Source organism: Lissotriton vulgaris, chromosome 4_1 (genome assembly GCF_964263255.1).
Source record: "Lissotriton vulgaris chromosome 4_1, aLisVul1.2, whole genome shotgun sequence".
Classification (NCBI taxonomy): Eukaryota; Metazoa; Chordata; class Amphibia; order Caudata; family Salamandridae; genus Lissotriton; species Lissotriton vulgaris.
The window spans coordinates 422,043,708-422,064,179 of record NC_141691.1 but is presented as its reverse complement, the minus strand read 5'-3'; positions in this window follow the sequence as shown (position 1 = coordinate 422,064,179).

Here is a 20,472-nt window from a genome sequence, read left to right as displayed (position 1 = left end):
AGTTGTCACATAGACAGTGTAGACACACTAAATGGAAGTTGCCCATTGGCTACTACCCGTCTTCCCCTTTAATGTCCCTAAATTCAGTTTTCAGGAGACATAATTGGGCCTTGCAACTTAGAGTTAATGGACACAAAAATGAAAATGACTAAGAAGTGCTGCTGACCCGAGGACTGAAGACCTGCTGCAGAAAGTTGGTGCCAAACAATTCCTGCTGCCTTAAGGACTCAATAATTGTGGTATTCTGTCTCATCCTGCAGCTGTGAGGACTCCAAGAACCCCAAAGTCCCTCCATCCTTTCATAAATTGCCAAAAGACCTGCCTAGGAGTAGAAGCTTTGCTCCCCTGCAATAACAGGCACTAAACTACAAACTCTGGTTTCAACATCTTACTGCTCTCTGGACTAAAAGTGGTACAACAACTCCAAAGGGTCATATCAGTCTTCCCACTCAGGCGAAGGACACCAGGGTCTACCAGAGCTGTATCGCACCAAGGCCAGGGGTACTTCACCCCCTGTAGCATTCACTGAAACAGAGTCCACTCCAGACCCCAGCTGCCCAGTAAGCAAACACCCATTGAGGGATGTGGGGATGCCTGATATCCACTTTTTGAGTGGCCCAGTTGTCCCAGAATCAACTCTATAGCCTGCCTGCTCCTGACCATGAGAACGCCTTGACGCATGCCACCCGGATGACCTACCTACCCTGCACCCAGCCCACCCAGCCTTAGTACTGACAAACCAGCTGTGCTCCCATGGTCCTGAAGCCGTTGTGACGTGCTCCCTTGACTGGGACCCCCATACAATGCCCTTGTGCAGTGTGTTTTCAGGTGGCTCCCTTCTTCGTAGTGCTCCAGCTACCAACAACTGCAGCACCTTGGTCTCAGCCGAATCTACAGTGCTTCTGAGAATCCGCTGGTAGACCATTGGACCTGGCCTTGCTAACTACAGAAATCTTGCTTTTACATGCATTTTTGTTTTTCCCTTTTGACTTCAATGGTGCGCACAAAAGTGATTTAGTTTGCAAACTGAAGAAATCATAACTTTAAAAGTATTTAATTGAGAATGAATTACTCAGCCTGAAAAATTATATAAAAATCAATTTTATGTTTGCAAATTGGTCCTGGATTTATTCTTCAGTGTGTGTCATATTTATTGCCGCTGTGAATACAACAAATGCTGAGCACTACCCTCTGATAAGCATAATTGTTGGCCCAGACTACCACAAATAGAGTATATCATCTACTTTTGCCTCTGTATATCAATCTGGGTCTCACTTGATTCGCTGCACATTGTACTTCATTTTAGTGCACTATATAAAGAGCCAGCTGTGGAAATTCAATTTGTTTAGTCTCTACCTCACAAACAAGGAGGCAAGTAGTTGGATGTCTTCCAAAGTATCTTATATTTATTATTGTTGTGCGGGTGTACATATTCCCAGAACAAGGATGGCTATGAAAAGAGTGGACATCATACATAGATCTGTAAGGTTATATATAGATGTGACACAAGCTGGGGATGGGCAAAATATTTACGGAAGGAAAAATCCCTGATTAGGTAACAAGGATATGACTTGATGTTTTTCTCATATCCTGACAGACAGTTGAACAAACAAGTGTAAACATTATCAGTGGAAATTGCTTGTTCCTTCTCATATATTGACAGACAATCGACCAATCAAGTAAACGCAATGCAAGTGGGCATTGCTTGTTCTTTCTCATACATTGACAGACCAACCTCAGACAGACAAAATTACAAATAAAGGGTGTAACTAACCCTGGGCGTAGTATGCGTAGTGGGGCAACGCGAAGCTACGCAAAGTGGGCGGGAAACTACGCCCACCTATGCACTTCGCCTAGCCCCACTACGCGCCGCCTGCCCCCTCCCCTCCATACCTAATTTTTGAAAATATTGAAATAAAAGTAAATAAAAAGGCACTTACCTTGTGCGCTGCTTCCCGGGGCTCCCTCTGCTCGTTCGTGCCGCCGTCGCCGCCATCTTGGATACCAATGCACAGCCGCCTGTGCATGTGCATTTCTTGCGACGGCGGTGCAAACGAGCAGAGGGAGCCCCGGGACGCAGTCCACAAGGTAAGTGCCTTTTTATTTACTTTTATTTCAATATTTTCAAAAATTAGGTATGGAGGGGAGGGCGGGAGGGAGGTGGGTGGCAGGCAACTTCGCTACGCCCACGGGGTGGGCGTAGTGTTGCGTGCTACGCCTACTTTGCAAACGGCGAAGTAGGCAACACTACGCCCACTCCGTGGGCGTAGCGAAGTCCTTCGCCCATAGTTAGGTATAACCCAAACAACCCACTGCGGCCTGGGTAATAGACAGTACAGTAAGGAGTGGTCCCAGAAGGGTAACTTTGGTGAAAGAAAACAATTAAACAACACCAAATAATAAATCACTCAAGCTAAAAATGTATGTTCAGTATTATTTAATCATATTGAATACACTAGAATGTTCTCACCTGCGAGGTATATTGGAGATTCAATCCCCCGATTAGAATATGTCAGAGAGCGATACTTTGTCATACTCTTAGGAATATATCAATCAGTTAATATCAATATATCAATCAGTTGATACAGGGCCCCTCCAGTAATTTCCTTTCTTCCACCACTGCCAACATTGATTTTACACTTAATGATAAAGTAGCCAGCCTTAAGCGTTTGGAGGAGAAAATAGTGCACACACGCCTGCTTGGGCACTTACTCACAAAATACCTACAGCTGAACATAATCCAGATTGTCTTACAAGTGAAGAATGAACCAGCCATTTTTGTGGATTTACCCAACTTTAAAAAACAATTCAGCTTTGTTGTCAAGAATTGCTCCTGCCATTGGATGGTGTTAGTGGTAGAGACAGCGTTGGAACAAGTTGAGGCCCTCAAGAGAGAGATAACTGCTCTTTAATTGGAAATTTTCTGGTGACTCTACCATGACAAATGCTAAGGATGCCCTTGAGCGTTTGGATAAAACTCTGAAGGACTTAGAGACAAACACCCAAGCAAAGAAGTTTGACAAGTTGGCAAAGAATATTCGTTATTACGACAAGAGAGACACCTACTTGCACGGAGACTACTTTAAACAGGACAACTAGGGCTGTTTCTTCAACTAGGGAAGAGGAGGCTATAGGGGTTGCAGGAGTGTTACCACCTTCTTGGAGTCCTGTGGCTCGAACAGCAAACAACCGGGCACAAGTTCAGAATATCGACATCACAATAGTTGTTACGAACCTCAGGGACCTTCTTCTTTTTTAGGCGAAGGCTAATGGAGACCTCCAGGGGGCAGCAGTGCCAATTGGCTACAAGGACCCCAAAGGGGACAGGAACAATACGGCAGGAACTGGGAGAGAGGACGTATGAGAGCACAGAAGCAAGCCTGTTTCCAGCCAGAGAGTCATGGGGAAATTCAAACCCGTGTCGACAGGTGGTGAAACAACAGTAGAATCCCATAGTCAATATCTCCTTATACACTCTCAAAGAGGAAGAAAGGAGGAAGAAATGAAGATTTTAGGCAAAGGATTATCTTTCGTACCCACTGCCCACCGAACCACTTTACCCTCAAAGCAGAACTGCTTCGTTTTTTTAGGAAGATTCGATTATGCTACTTTTTTAAACAATCTCCTGCCTCTCCCACACCCTCACAGACAGGTCTAAGGAAACCTTCCACTTTCGTGCCAAATTCGATTCTTGCATAGTAAAGTGTTGTCTTAAGGGACACAGTGAAGGCTTTGAACAACAAACAATATGTGAATTACGATGTGTCTAAAATGGAGCAAGAGGCCCTTATGTCATTAAAACATAATAAGGACATTGTGATCAAGCCCGTGGACAAAGGCGGTGAGATTGTGGTACAAGATGTCAGCAAATATAAGGTGGAAATCTACAACCAACTACAGGATGGAATCAGCTATACCAAGCCATGGACTGACCCAACTAAAGATTTGGCAAAGACGATCCTGAAATCACCAAAGTAGGGCTGAAGCAAGGTTTACGCTCCAATCTGGAGTTCCAATTTCTGAATCAGAAACAACCTCACCACCTCACAATACACACTCTACCAAAGATACATAAGAACATGCAGGACAGGACAGGATGAACAATCGTCTCAGTATGTGGTTCCTTACTTGAGCCGTTGTGTAAATATGTGGACTTCATCCTAAAACCTATAGCAGAAATGACGAGGGCATACTTATGAGACACCATGTAGTCAATGAATCTTGTGTATCAACAACCTTTTGACCATAATAAACAACTTTTAGTGACCCTTGATATTGTGTCACTCTACACAAGCATACCACAAGGACCAGTCCTTGAAGTCATGAACATAGCCCTGGACCAGAGAACGGCCCCAATGGGGATACCAACAGATTTCCTTATTCAATTGCTCAGATTTGCCATGAAGCATGACTTCTTTTATTTTCAGAGCAAATTCTATCTCCAAACAAAAGGAGTAGCCATGGGGCAAGTTTTGCTCCAGACCTGGCGAACATTTACATGGACCGTTTCCAGAATTCCTATGTGTTTCCTACCAACAGCCCGTACAATGCCCACGTGACACTGCGGAGGCAATACATAGATGACGTCCTGATTGTTTGGACCAGGGGTGCACTAACTTTTTCATGCATGGCTGAACCAGCGTAGTGAGGATGTTCAGTTCACAATACATTCTGACCCTCCTAAAATTGATTTCCTGGATATTACCATCTAAACAGAGAATAACAAGCTATATACCACGCTTTATCGGAAGCCTACGGAACGCAATTCATTGCTCTTATACAATAGCCACCACCTAAGAGACAACTTGCCCTTTGGGCAATTCCTGAGGATTTGAAGCAATTACTCTAGGAAAGAAAACTACTTGTTGGAGTTGCCGGAATTGAGTGATCACCTTACCACGAGGGGATATCTAAAGAGATTGGTGACAAAAGCAGGCAAGAGAGCGTGGTTCAGTCCTAGAGAAACACTGCTAACACCTAAAGTGAGAGAACAGGATATTTCACAGAGGATGATATGTGTCACTACATTCTCAACTCGTAGTCATGCGATCAGGAAGATCATTACCATTGGGGTCTAATTGTGGATCACTCGGAACAACAGCATCCACCAATGCACTCTTTTAAGAAGGCCAAGAGTGTGAAGGACCATGTAGTATGATCACTTTTGGATCAGGCAATTGAATTATTAATCCAGTCAATGTGGGGTTTTCCACTAACCCTTAGACACTACAAATGTGGCCATTGTAATGTTTTCAAGATGACTATCCAGGGGAATAAGTTCACCCATAAGCAACGTACTATTGATTTGAAATCCTTCACAAATTGTAATTCATCTGATGTAATATACAGAATTATCTGCCCCTGCGTGTTGATGTATGTGGGTCAAACACAGTAGAAAGTCAAAACCTGCATACTCCAGCATTGCAGCAGGATCTGCTGAGGTGCCCAAGGTGCTCCCCTTGTAGAATATTTCCAAAGTGCACAACACATGCCTGAAGACTTGAAATGGCTGGTGTTGGAAAAGGCAACACTTGGGGTCAGAGGGGACAATATTGAGGCTATCTTGAATGTCTGAGAGTGCAAATGGATACACTTATTGGAATCAATCCAGAACAGCCTTATCGAGTTGGATGTGAGCCATGCACAGCTATCCTGCCTAATTTCTGAATAACAATGATTCTGTCTGGCCGACCCTTTAGGACCATGGCCTACTAATCCCTCTCTGGCATAGGCATAACTTAGTCTAAATTGCTGTTCCCCTGTATGTGGACACTGAGCTTACGTTGTTCCAAAGCCAGATGTATTTTCCTACAATAGGCCCAACTAGATCTAAATTACTGCTCTCCTCCATTTGGACGCTGAACTCATGTTGTTTCAATGCCAGATGTAATTTCCTGATTGAATTAGATGGATATATACTCCCTGGTATTTTGACTACAACAGTACGGTTGGGTGTATTTAAAATAATATGGTAGTAAACAATATAAAGTGGGCATAGTTATAATGCTGTTTTAGGCGTTTTGATTAGAAGAACTGTAAACTGTCTTGTACCCAACAATAGATATAATAATGAAAATACACATGATGTCTATCGTTTGCAACGTTTAAAAAAAAATCAAAATGTGGTTTACTTTGTCCATGCACCAGTGGTGCGTTTTGTAACTGGGAATGTAAAATGCATATTTATGAATACAAGAGACCATCCACATCGGCCCGTGAAGAGAAATATAGTACAAAAATGAGTGTTTGTAACTGAAGTCTTTTCAGTTGCAAAGTATACTCTGTTCTAAAAATCTGGGGGTCATATAGATGTGAAACTAAACTTTAAGTCTCACATCTTGAAGGTGGTGTCCTCCTCTTTTCACACTATCAAAATGTTACGCAAGATTCTCTCATTCATTCCATTAGTACCAGAAAAACAGTATTGACCTCCCTGGTTTTATCAAAATGTAATTATTGCAATGGCTTATACATCAACTTACAATGCAATCTACTCAGAAGGTCACAGCGGGTACAAAATGCCACCGCTAGACTAGTTCTGGACGTTCCCAAATACCATTCCATTAGATCAGGGATTCAGGAATTGCATTGGCTCCTGGTTGGTCAGTGGGTTAAATCTTAGGCTCTCTGCATAGCACATAAGGCACTGCACAGAGACGGACCACAATTTCTGTGGGATTCTTTTAGTTGGTATATATCAGATAGACCGCTACACTTAGCCAAATTCCTATCTGATGCCCACCTCCAGATTTAATAAGAACAACTGGGGGGGGGGGAGTTTCAACTACAATACTATCACGGAATGGAACGTCCTTCCTCTCAATCTTAGGAGGACTTACTCTTTGATCAACTTTAGGAAGCTAATCAAGACATGGCTTTTCAGAAACTAGTTTGCCCTGACACATTATTGGAAGACCAGAAGCGCCGAGAAATGCACAGGTATTAGCGTGCTATATAAATTGTTATAACATAACATAACATTGCAGAGCCTGTGTACAGTCTGGTACTGCCATGTCGACCTGGCAAGTGCACCCATTTGCCAGGCCCTAACCTTCCCTTTCCTTACATGTTGGTCACTCCTAAGATAGGCCCAAGGTACCCCTGTGGGCTGGGTGCAGGGTATGTGAAAGTTAGGACATACCCTGATGCGTGTGACATGTCCTGATAGGGAAATACTGTCAATTTTTGTTTCTCAATATTTTAAGGCTATCTGTCCCCATAGGATAGAATTGGGAGCTTCCCCATAGCATTTTATGAGTATTACTGCCCTGGGAAACATGTTTGATATGCCTGAACTCAGCAGGTTAAAATGCATCTTTAAGTGAGGATGATTTTTACATTCTGGGTTTGAAAATACCACTTTTAGAAAGTAGATATTTTCTTGCCTAACCATACTGTGTCCCTCTGCTAGGTTGTGTATTAACTGTCTGGCTTTGGAGTGACAGGGGCTGGGGATGGGCTTTCTGTTCAGACAGCCACTTGGGGGATGAGGTGTGTCCTACCTTTCCAGGGTGAGTCACAGCTGAGCTGAATAGACCTGGGCTGCATTCAGAGTAGGGGTAGGAGATTTCTTTCACACCGGAATGGGCATAGTCTGCCAAGGACAATGCTGTCTCCACCTCCTGCCAGGAAGCTGCACCAGAGAGGACCAAACTGGTTTTGGCTGGGCACATGGCTTCTCTGCCTCAGAGAACAAAAATATTTACTGTATAAAAAGAGAGGCCAGGACCCCAGACTTTTAGATTATTTTTTGGACTTTAAGAGTAACCTCTGCCAAGTAGAAGAGCTGGAATAACTGGAGGAGGAGTATTGCCCTTTTGCTGTTTGGTGTCTGTGGTTGGCCTGCAGTAAATGTTTTTACCAAGGAAAGGAAATATGTGTGTATCCTGCTTGAGAAATTATCTCCAAGTGCTTCAAGTGGAGCTTGCCCCCTGTTCAAGATGTCTCAGGAACAGCAAAGACCTCACCATCCTTCTTGGCACCGTCTCTGAAACCTATGGTTTCAGTTGCCGCAGAAGACAAGGGCATCCGACTCTATTACCAAGTTAGTTGCAGGATTCTGTGTCCAGAAAGACCCATAGAGAGCACCGCCTACCTTTGCAATACAACCCTGGTCTCACTGACTCCGTCAACAAACCGCAGTTTGCACTACATCCTGTAGGCACTGCACTCTGCACCGCTTTGCTACATGCTGCACAGATGTCACCGCCTCCATTGATGCCCGACTCAAACATCTATTATCTCAGTCCGTGCACCATGACATGCCATCACCACATGGAGTACCATCTCACCCTGCAATGCAAGCCTTGGTCTCACCGACTCAGTGAACAAGCCACTGCCTGCACGAGCCCTGCAGACACCGCACGTTTCAATGCCTCCAACTCACATTGTAACCGCTAGGGAAAAGTACTGTTGACGCTTTAGCTGGCCGGCACCAACCAATTGTTAGACTCTGTCGTGTTCAGTATCACAGTTACCCCCAACGAAGCTTCCGAGTCGGAGGAACTGTTTTTTCCCATTATTTCTGCAATATAAAAGTTATTTTGCACAGTAACTATTTTTATATTATTGTATGGTTGATTTTTGTTGATTATGGTCTTGTTGGTTTAGGTAAAGTTTTGCTTATTTTCTAAACTGGTGTGGTCTCCATTTACAGTGTTTTTACTGTGTTACTGTATGCATGCACAGATGTTTTGCAAACTGCCTCTGAGATAAGCTTGTCTGATCATGCCAAACTACCAAAAGGGTGAGAAGGGGTTATTTTAGAAGTCTATCCCCCTTACGCTGACTGGGAAGAAGGATCCCTATTTGGACAAAGTTGCAAACCCTTGACAACTAGAGACCCCCATTTCTAACTCTGACTTATACACCCATACAGCCACTTACATACCCATACAGATAAGAATACAGTCAAACAGCCACTCACCTAATATATATTAGAAGTAGTATCACTCAGTAGTGCACCTACTATACGATTTAACATTTGTAGTAGGATAGTATATATGTTTAATACCAATACACTGTAAAAAACACTTACACTTACTTCATGAAGCCATCAGGGATGTCATCTGAGAAGTCATCCGTGATATATATATATATGAACGCTCCCTGTCCCACTAAGAATCAAGGCACTCGCGGGTGGGTGCGGTATGCGGTAATGGGCGACCACAATAACACAACTCTCAGCTTTAGACCTTGTTTCTCTAAAGAACCGCACTCGTGGAACCTAAGATGTCAGTGCTCACACCATAGGTTTTTAATCACAAAGTTAACAGACGCGTTTCAGCATCAAGCCTTCATCAGTGTCAATTACATTGTGCGAGATGGCTCGGGGGTTAATGCAGACATAGACATAGTTGACGGACTCAGTTGTTATTTTAGGTCGCGCCATCTTGGAACATGTAAATACATATAATTCCTTACGCGCTCTATTAGACTCTAAATGTAACCTTGATTTGAAGTATATTGCTATATTGGTTCCACGAGTGCGGTTCATTAGAGAAACAAGGTCTAAAGCTGAGCGTTGTGTTATTGTGGTCACCCATTACCGCATACCGCACCCACCCGCGAGTGCCTCGATTCCCAGTGGGACAGGGAGCGTTCATTTACAGACGGGCACATGTCATCAGTGATGTCATTTGAGATGTCATCAGTGATGTCATCAGTGATGTCACTGACCATGTCATGAATGATGTAATATGTGACATCATCAGCATTGGATGGCGGATGCGCGAAATATATAGTTAGTGCAACTAACTATATATGGAATTTCATTGGTTTTATATCAATAAAATGTCCAGCTAACTATATATGGTCTCTAACCTATGGTTTTTTCAGTGAATTTTCAAGGTTTTGTAAATGCAAATTCCTAACTATATATGGTCTATAACCCATGGTTTTTTCAGTGAATTTCATTGGTTTTTTAAAAGCTAATATCTATAGCTGTTAAATATATTCTTTATTACGTGACGTATCACGTAGCCACGTGAGACGCCTCATGACGCGTCGCATAACCGTGACATATCGGCTCTGCAGCGCAAACAAAACCCGTAACGTAAGCGCGCCGGAGCATCGAAGCGGTGAATGTGTACAGCACTGTTAATATACAATCGCACGGTGAAGCATACCGTCATTTTCCAAAGAATAACCTACGAGTGCAACTTTCACTAGTGAACACATGTTACAATTACAGAAAAATAATTGAATTACTGAAACATAATATGGAGGAAGAAGATGAACGTAGAAGAGAGGCAGCCACATTGTTTGCGAGAGGACCAGGCAAAGGTGGAATAGGTCCGGCGGTATTTGAAAAAACAGATGGCAGTTCCCTAACATCCCAACTAAGAAAATATGAGAAATTGAGAAAACAAGAAACCTCAAAATGGTGGGATCCCACTTCCCTTCAGGAATATGTGGACAAGAATATGATACCACGGGGTTTAAGAATCTATATAACCCCGTCACATGAATCCCCCAATGCTAGAATGCTAGAAGACTGGTCAGAGGTCAATAGTCTTTATTTCGAATAAAAAAATTCATAAAAGACACAGATAAAAACATTTCCTGTAAACAACATGGTCAGAGAATTCAGCCACCAGCAGTAAAAATATGCTCTGCATTCTAATAAAATATGCATGGGAACACCGTGAGACAGTACTAAAACAAATAAAAGAACTTGAGGAAGAATTCAGTAACCACCCTAATCAAGATATGATAAATACATTTAAGGACGATCTAAAGGGACGCCTCAAGAAGAATGAAGAAGACATCAAATACCGCAAACAACGGAAGCTGCACAGAGACTGTGGGGATTATGACAGTGGTCGTATACTAACCTACAGCCCCAAATACGACTACTTATACAAACAAAGCAACATAGCCATGGATACATCTGAACCTCAGGAAGCAAGAGGGGAAAGCACACCCACAATAATCGGATCCAAAAGGGGATGCTACAGAAGAAGACGCTAACTATGGATGATGTAACGGTAAATAAAACCATAATTAACTTGTCCTCCAGAACACTTACCCTCAAAGAGAAATGCATTCTCTGCCTAGGATTGACTTTTTGTCCTAATGAACTGTTTAGCTATTCTGATACCAGAATAGACATTTATAACTTTGTAAGAAAACTTAAGCTGCAGAAATGGCACACACTTAAACCCAGACAATGTAGTGAAGTGCCCGCAGTAGAGATGGGCCCACCTGAACTCACAATTAATGATTGTGATTTGATACGGGATGTGTATGCTCTGGGTAAATTCACTACTGATAGTCAACAGGATGACCAAATTGTGGGTGTGAGGGAGACTAACAGGAGTAAGGCAGCATGTACTAGTTTCAAACCCAAATCAGTTTTTTATCCCATCATGCCACATGACCCCATTGATACTTTCCAGGAAGTGGTTAGCAAAGAACTTGTTAAACTTAAACATATCAGCACAACAACAACCACTGGAATAGAAACTTATCCAAACAAGAACAAGATTTGATCTTTTCCTTATCTGAAGATAAATCAATAGTGTTGAGACCCTCTGATAAGGGAGGCAATATTGTTTTATGGGGAAGAGATCTATATGTCAAGGAAGCTCTGAGACAACTAGAGGGCAATATTTTCTATACCAGATCCAACTCCATTGAGTATAATAACAGCATTCAGGAGACTTGGAATAAACTACATCATTGGCAAATAGAGGGACTACTCTCTTGGCATGAATTTTGCTTTCTGAAACGTGATTACCCCAAGTTACCTATATTTTATTTACTCCCGAAGGTCTAAAAAAATCTATCAGAACATCCAGGGAGACGCATTATTTCCTCTATAGGAAGTGTCAATGAAAACCTTTCGGTTTACATTGATGTGAGTGCATTGTATACCATCATTGACAACATCCAGGGTATGGAGGCCTGCTATTATTTCTTAAAAAATCGAGAATTAGGATTTAGCAACCATACTGTCATGCTCATCGAAATGATGAAACTATGCCTGCGAAATAACATATTCATGTTTGATGGGGCTCTATTCAAACAAATTCGCGGTGCAGCTATGGGCTCAGCTCTTTCTCCTAACTTTGCTAATCTCTTTCTGGGCAAGTGGGAAGAAGAAATTAGATCAGATGAAGGATTGAGTGAGGACTTTAAGATGGTACATACTTGGATCAGGTACATAGACGATCTTTTTGTCATTTAGCAAGGCACAGAAATAGAAGCAGTAAACTTTATTGCCAAATTAAATCAAAACAGCTTCAATATCCAACTCACTTATAATATCAGCAGAAGTCGGATTGAATTCTTGGACACCAGTATTGAGGTCCAGGAGGGCAAACTGATATCCATCTACATAGGAAGGATACTGCAGGTAACAGCCTACTGCATGCCCTGAGTGCCCACCCTGATCCCCTAAAATTGAGTATTCCCTATGGAGAACTCCTCAGGGCCAAAAGAAATTGTACCAGAGAGGAGGATTACAAACAGGAAATGAACACCATTCTCTAACGGTTTAGAGAAAGAGGTTACCCAGAATGGGTACTCACTAAGGCAGTAACTAAAACATCTATAGTCCCTAGATCAAACACTCTAATCCCTAAACCTAAATCCATCGAGCCTGTTGAATTCCCTAGACTCATCACCACGTACAATCAGAAGTCCAATCAGGTCCAAAAAATCATGGCTGACAACTGGAAAATCCTTAAAGCGGACACCATCATAGGCCCAAAACTGACAAAGAGACCCCTTATAACATACAGAAGAGGCCGTAATCTAAGAGATATGTTGGTCAAAAGTGACATAACTGACAAAACAGGCCAACACATCCAAGGAATAAAGGGATTTTATCCCTGCGGTCACTGTAGGGCCTGCCGTACTAGTGTCATGGTTAAAGACTTTGAAGTACCAGGTACACAAAATAAACGACAAATCAAGCAATTCTTAACCTGTATATCTACCTTTGTTATTTATATATTGGAGTGTCCATGCCAAAGAAGGTATGTGGGTAGTACATCCTGCATGGCAAAGAAAAGGGTTCAAGAACACTTGAGGGCAATTACCAACAGAGACCCTAAGTACCCCATTGCCAGACATTTCCAAGCAATGCACCAATCCTATAACGAACTGTTAAGGTATTTTGCAATTGAACAGGTTAAAATTGGTAAAAGGGGCGGTAATCGTGAACTTGCCCTGAGAAAAAAACAATCCAAAAACAATCCAAATGGATATTGGAATTGGAAACTAAATTTCCTGGGGGGCATAACCAGGAGGAGGAACTTGCAACCCATCTCCATATGGATTAACTTTTTCCTATGCCATACTACAGTACGCTGTACCTGGTCTTTGGTGGGAAAATAATGTTTTTTCTTATACTCTTTGTAATCTGTATTTTCTGTAATCCTATGTGATTAATCAGTATAATCCTTGATTTTAAACCAATTTTAACAAATTCTTTGTAATTTTTTCTTCTAGGAGCATATGTGGGACATTATTATTTTTGAGCACTGCACTGAATCCCACATGGCCTCCATGAATTGAAGATTATCACCTCACAACGTTAAAGCTAAGACATTCACTTTCACTTTTTTTGCGTCTTATTCTTTTGAATTGTTTGTTTTTTTGCACTCTGTTCCATTGTGAGGGAACATCGTAGTGCAATTACCTATGGATCACTAACTGCATAGACTGGGTTTCCTTCAAACAGACTGGTTACGCCTCTATCATGATTATGGAATTGATTCCGATGGGTTTACAGTATAAAAGAAATTGACAAGTTGTCGTATACGGACCGCCAATGTATTTTTGTACAGTATGATTTTTCTGTACTTTAAATATGATGTGATCAGTCACTAGACTGCGTGCATCTTTGTTGCAACATATATATTTTTCATATGTTTTAATCGGGCACTAGACCGATTGTATTTTGATATATCAAATGGTGGAAAATATGCATTACATTGGTGCATATGATGACTCCCCACATGATAAGTGATTAAATTTACGGAGCTCACTAGGATATTTGAATCCAAGGAGATTTCCCGTTTCAAAATGGCGCCTACTTTGGGCCAATTTCGATGTATGCGACACTATGATCCTACTGTGCACAAAGTAAGCCTTATGAAAAACTATTCAAAATGGTTTCTGATTCATTCACATTTATTAAATCATGATTGTGTATGTTCGAATTTTCTTTTAAATTATATAAAGCCTTCCTTTCTATATAGGACCCATGAAAATAAGTATGTTTAACAATGGCCGCAAAAGTTTCCTTGGGCACAATGTACTTCCTTTATGTTTATTACACACTGTGATCTGTTTGTTTGTACTTAAAACCTGCTCCTCACTTTAATCCGGTTAAACGTGTGAACAAGGCATTTCGGTGCTGAAACGCGTAGCGTGACTTTGGAAATAAACCTTCACCAGCTGTACCTTTCTGAGTGCGTGTGATACTTACTACGGTAAAAACTTGCAATACATATATATATATTCCACGAGATGTTCTGCCAATCAGTGCAGAAATAACGAGCCACACCAGGTATGCAGGTAAAAATTGTTGCGGGTTTATTCAGGCAGACAGGGAAGACGCGTTTCGATCTCGACCAAAATCTTGGTCACATAACCATCCGAGAATTTCCCACATATTTAAAGTGATAGTGGAATACATGACGCAGGGTGCATAGAAATAAAAGAAATATTGCCAAATCATGTCATTTAAACACATACATTGAAAACAAATGTGTTTTTAAACCCTCATAATTTTACAAATAAGGATACAAGGCATGAGAAATAAAGTGATGAATTCATTGACATATTGAATGCTTTTTGAAGTGAAGATATTAGTGATTCTCAAGTACATTTAAATATTATCACATCTAGTGAGTGGCTCACTCGTTCTGATGGGCAGTCTCAGGGAAAACAGAAATAATAATTATCCCATTGTTTGTGCATACACTGTGGTGCACAGACATGTCGGTGGATCAAGGTAAAGTACCTTAGTGGACCATAAGGTGAACTGGTGTCTGTAATGTGAAAGGTAGGTGGGTTTTTGATGGTATCAGTGGGGGTATAAATCAAAATAAAAAACAAGTCGCCACATCACGTTGCTGAAGTGAGTCTATAGCAGAGACGGCCAGTGGGAACAGGCTAGATTTCATGTGCTCCTATGATTATTGTAGTGACTATCCTTCCAACCAGGTCAGGGTGGCGGTCTGTCAAAATAAAAGCAAATCAGATCAGTGACCAGCATTTTTCATAACATGTTAATATTGACAACCCCACCTCTTCTCACCTAATGTGAATTGAGGTTCCACCCAGTCCTTTGAACAATGGTAAAAAGTAAGTTTCTAATTACTATCTAAAGTCCCTATGTAATGCACCCCCCAACATGAGGTTGAGTTATACAATGCATTCTGATACATATATAGATTGACATCAAAAGTTGGCAACGTGAGTTAAAAATAACAGTACAAGCTCTGTTAATAGTCAAATGGAAATTAATTTCTGGTGGTTGAGAAGCAAACTCATGAAATTATAGGTGTACATATAATTCTTAATCATTGTTCATACCATTAGGGAACTTACTGCCAGCCAGCAGTATCAGTCTAGATTCTAGTCTTCATAGAACCTGTACTCTGTTACCACCCCTTGGGTTTCTAGGTATGGTGGCCAGGCCAAAGTATTTACCCTCGTCCAGTCCCCTCATGTGTTTCACTGAAGTGTCTGGATGTCCTATAGCTGAAGTCACGGTTGGTCACCGCTCTCCAGTGCTCAAGAATTCTCTTTTTTACTGGAAAGGTTGTGGAACCATATATATATATATATATATATATATATATATATATATATATATATATATATATATTTCAAAACAGCACTGTCGTCGGGGGCACCCAACCTTGCAGGGCAGCTGTGGCAGGCGGGAGACAGAGATTCCCGTAGTTTGAACCAAAGAAAGAAGTTGCCCCAGCCCAGGTCTGAAAAAATTGCATTTTTTCATTAGGCACAGGCAATAGTAAGCATGATTATCCTGATGTGTTTTGGCGGAATGCCTTTTTTAAAGGATGAAAAACTAATTTGTGCAATGTCCCAGGTGTTATATATAGTGCTCAAAGTCACGTGCCTGCATACACCATACTACAATTCCCATAATTCACTTGGGTTCGCAGTGAAATTTGTGTACTGCCCTGATGGCATTTCTAACACCGCAAAACCCAGATTCGTATTTCCAGGTAAGTTTTACAAGTAGGAAACACAGGAAGCTGGAGTAGTTTGATAGTTTAATTGTAGGTAAAGACCCTAAGATGTCACCGCAAGAAAAGCTCAGCTCCAACTGCCTCTAACATTCCTAAGTATACACACAGTGGAGTAGCCAACATTCCACAGTATTAAAGGAACAGGGATAATTATAAATAAGAGAATGTAACACACCTTCTTTCCTAAATAAAATTTTTTTTTTAAAAAAAACAATGTACAATCATTACTATTTACAAACAGAGTTACAGCATGTAATCATTGAGCTTAACTGGTTTCACAATAATTCGTCCAGACAATCTTCTGGGCTTGGGAACATCCCCTTTTGGGAGATCAGATGACATGGATTGAACAAGAGAATGACGAACAGAATTTGAAGTAGAATCAGAAGCAGACTTCTCCAGAGAACTGTTAAGCATCTTTCCCAACCAAAGATTACGTTCCAAATCATTACATAAAACAACATTACACAAATTCCATTTTTGCCCATCATCCAGCAGTACACAATTTCCCAAAACTTTTAACACCTTCTTGGGACGAGACCATCTGGAAGAACCGTCCTTTGATAACCCAAAGTGGGAAGATCTTACTAAATCACCAACATGAAACTCTCTCGCACATTTCTTAATTTTGTCATTATGCCTGTCCACATACTTTTTCTGGTAAGTATTCATTCTACTGTTAAGATTTTCTTTATAATCATGGCCAGCAGAAATCTTGAGCATCCAGGCAGGAGTTACCTTATTACCAGCAGAACGCCCCTTTAGAAGATGAAAAGGAGACACCAAGGTAGCAGAATGTGGAGTATTCCTATAACTCCAAACCATATTTTTGACAGCAACTTTGCAATCATTTCCACCTGTCACAGCCAATTGTATGCAATCCTTTAAGACACGGTTGAACCTTTCTACCATGCCGTTCTCCCTATGACAATAAACAGCAGTAGTAATGTGTTTTATACCACATAAATGCAAATAACTTTGAAATTCTGAAGCAATGAACTGGGGACCATTGTCAGTTGTGATGCTCTCAGGAAAACCTTCCCTATGGAAAACCTCTTCACAAAAGTTAACAATACTGGAAGCTTTAACTTCCTTGACAAATGCAACCTCTGGCCATTTGCTATAATAATCCATTAACACAATGGCAAACTTCCCAGTAATGCTACCAACGCTGAACGGACCACAAATATCCATAGCTAATTTCTGCCATGGTCCGTCAGGAAATGAAACAGCAGAGATCGTAGTTTCTTGAGAAACATGAGATTTATCACTGCATGTGCAAGCGGCACAATTCCTTACACACCTTTCAACATCCTTGTCCATACCTGGCCACCAGAAATCACACCTGCACCTTCTTTTCATGCCTGACATGCCTGAATGCCCTTCATGCATGAGATCCAGTAACATATTGCGTAATGAAGACGGTACTACAAGTTTGTCAGCTCTTCTAACCACACCAACCTCAAGGTCATACGAAAGTTCAGCCCACACAGTTTTATATTCGGACAAATCAGAATTACTCCAAGAGAAATTATTGCACGGTGATGTTAAGCGTGTAATTACTTCCTTCAATACCACATCATCTTGAACAGCTTGTTTCCATACTTCCAAACTGATAGCACCATTACAAGCTTCATCCACAGTAGCAATAGACCAGTCTTCATCTTGTTCAACCACAACATCTTCACTTCCAACAGGAAGTCGAGATAGACAATCGGCATTGACATTTTTGATACCAGGTACATATTGCATTGAAAAGTCATATTCTTGTAACTTATAAATCCATTTAGCAATTCTAGGCGTGGCTTTCCCTGCACCCTTAGTAGAAAAAATATCAACAAGGGGTTTATGATCTGTTCTTAACTCAAAGTTAGTGCCCCAGACATAATTCCTGAAATAATTCACACCCCAAAAGCAAGCTAAAGCTTCTTTCTCAATGACAGAGTAAGAAGGCTCAGCACCCTTCAATGTACGTGAGGCAAAAGCTACCACCCACTCGAATTTGTCTTTCCCTTGCATTAAAACAGCTCCAAGCCCATATGCACTCGCATCCACAACGATGATCGATTTCTTGCTGGGATCATAAGGTTTAAGTGCAACAGCATTTGCAATCTCTTTTTTTACATCATCAAACACAGCTTGACACTCTGTGGTCCATAAAAATTTCGCACCCTTTTTCATTAACAACCTTAAGCAAAAGACTTTTGAAGCAAAATTTGGCACAAATTTTGAGTAGTACTCGGCAAGACCTAAAAAAGAACGGAGTTGGTCTTTATCAGATGGTGCTGGAGCGTTCTTGATGGCATCTAACAAATTTTTTTTAGGTTTAACACCATCGGCAGATAAAGTGTACCCAAGATATTCTATTTCATTGGTGGCAAATTTGCATTTCTCAGCAGCTACAGTCAATCCAGCCTTTTGAAGTTTACTCAATACATCATGCAGAATCATGTCATGGTCGCTTTTATCTGCACCCCATACAAGTACGTCATCCTGAAACACTAACATATTAGGTGTGCCTTCAAGGACCTTGCACATGACTCTTTGAAAAACGGCTGAAGCCGAAGATAAACCAAAAGGCATTCTCAAGAACTGAAATGCACCCTCAGGAGTGATGAAAGATGTCAGATGGCGGGATTCTGGATGTAATTTTATCTGATGGTATGCATTGGATAAATCAATGGATGAGAAAAATTTTGCATCTTTAACAGAAGCAACCATTTCATTGATTTTGGGTAAGGGGTAGCGATCCACCCAAATATTTTTGTTCAAATCTCTTAAATCGACACACATGCGCAATTTTCCGTTGGGTTTACGTGCCAAAACCACTGGACTAAGCCAATCGGATGCCTCAATTGGTTCAATAATGTTTTGATGACAAAGGCGATCTAATTCCAATTTGAGTTGAGATCTTAACACTTACGGCACATTACGTACTTTATGGACAATAGGAATACAGTCAGGTTTAAGAATTATTCTATGTTCAAATTTTTTGAGACATCCTAATTTAGGATTAAACAAATCAGGGAATTTTTTATGCCATTCTAACACAGCATTGTCGTCCTGAGTTACTAAAACTTCTTCAGAAGTTTTTTTATGCCAATTAGGAGATAGTAAAACTTGGTCTGGATGATTTGGATCAAGAGTCATCCCTAAATTCCATAGTTCCTTCCACCCTAATAATGCGCTCCCTTTTTCCACAACATAGACAGTTCCAATAGTACTCCTATCCTTAAAAATGATTTCAGATGTGAAACACCCAATCACAGGTAATTTAATGCATAAATAACCCACAGGAGATCTTTGTGAATGAACTAAAATGGGTTTACCACAAGTTTCCCACATGGTCTTATCAATAATGGTATATAATGAGCAAGAATCAGCCCAAAGAAATAACTTGTGGTTATTGATAGTGACCTCACATTTAGGTGGTTGAATTTCTTCAGAGATTTGATTAACTTCATCATCATTCCAAATAGTCATAACTTCAATGTCGCTATCGCTATTAGAGTAAACAGCTTCATCAATAAAATTTACAGAACTTTTCCAAGCATTAGGATTCCCTGATCTGCACATTTTTGCAAAATGACCAGATTTGTTACACTTGAAGCAAGTGACATTTGACGCAGGACACCAAGAATTTTCAGTGGTATGCTTGGCATTTCCACATCTGAAACAAAATTGCTTATTGTTAGGAATCACAGTCTTACTAGAAGATGATTTGTTATATGATACAGTGCTTTTGTTGATACCAGAAAAATTGCGAGGTTTAATTCTATTATCACGCTTAACATTATACCTTCTATCAAAAGTTTTTGGCTTACTGGATACGGTACATACTTCACCAGAATCTTTGTTTTCAGTTAATTTACGATCTGTACTATGTGTATTGTTTAACTCTCTAACATAACGTGAATTGTTTTCAACTCTCCTGGCAACAGAAATAGTTTTATGGAGAGATGGGTCTTTCAAGTCAAGTAATTTCTCCTGAATTTTAACATTGTTAGTTCTATTGATGAACTGATCTCTTATGATTTCCTCATGTAATTCTCTAAATTTGCAAGTAACTGCTAACCTTCTTAAAGCAGTAACATACTGTTCTACTGTTTCACCAACCATTTGTGCTCTTGAAAAGAATTTATGTCTTTCCACAACAATACTGGTTTTCTTACCAAAATTTTCTTCTAACGCATTAAGTGCATCTAGATATTCATCAGATAAAACTGGTTCAAGC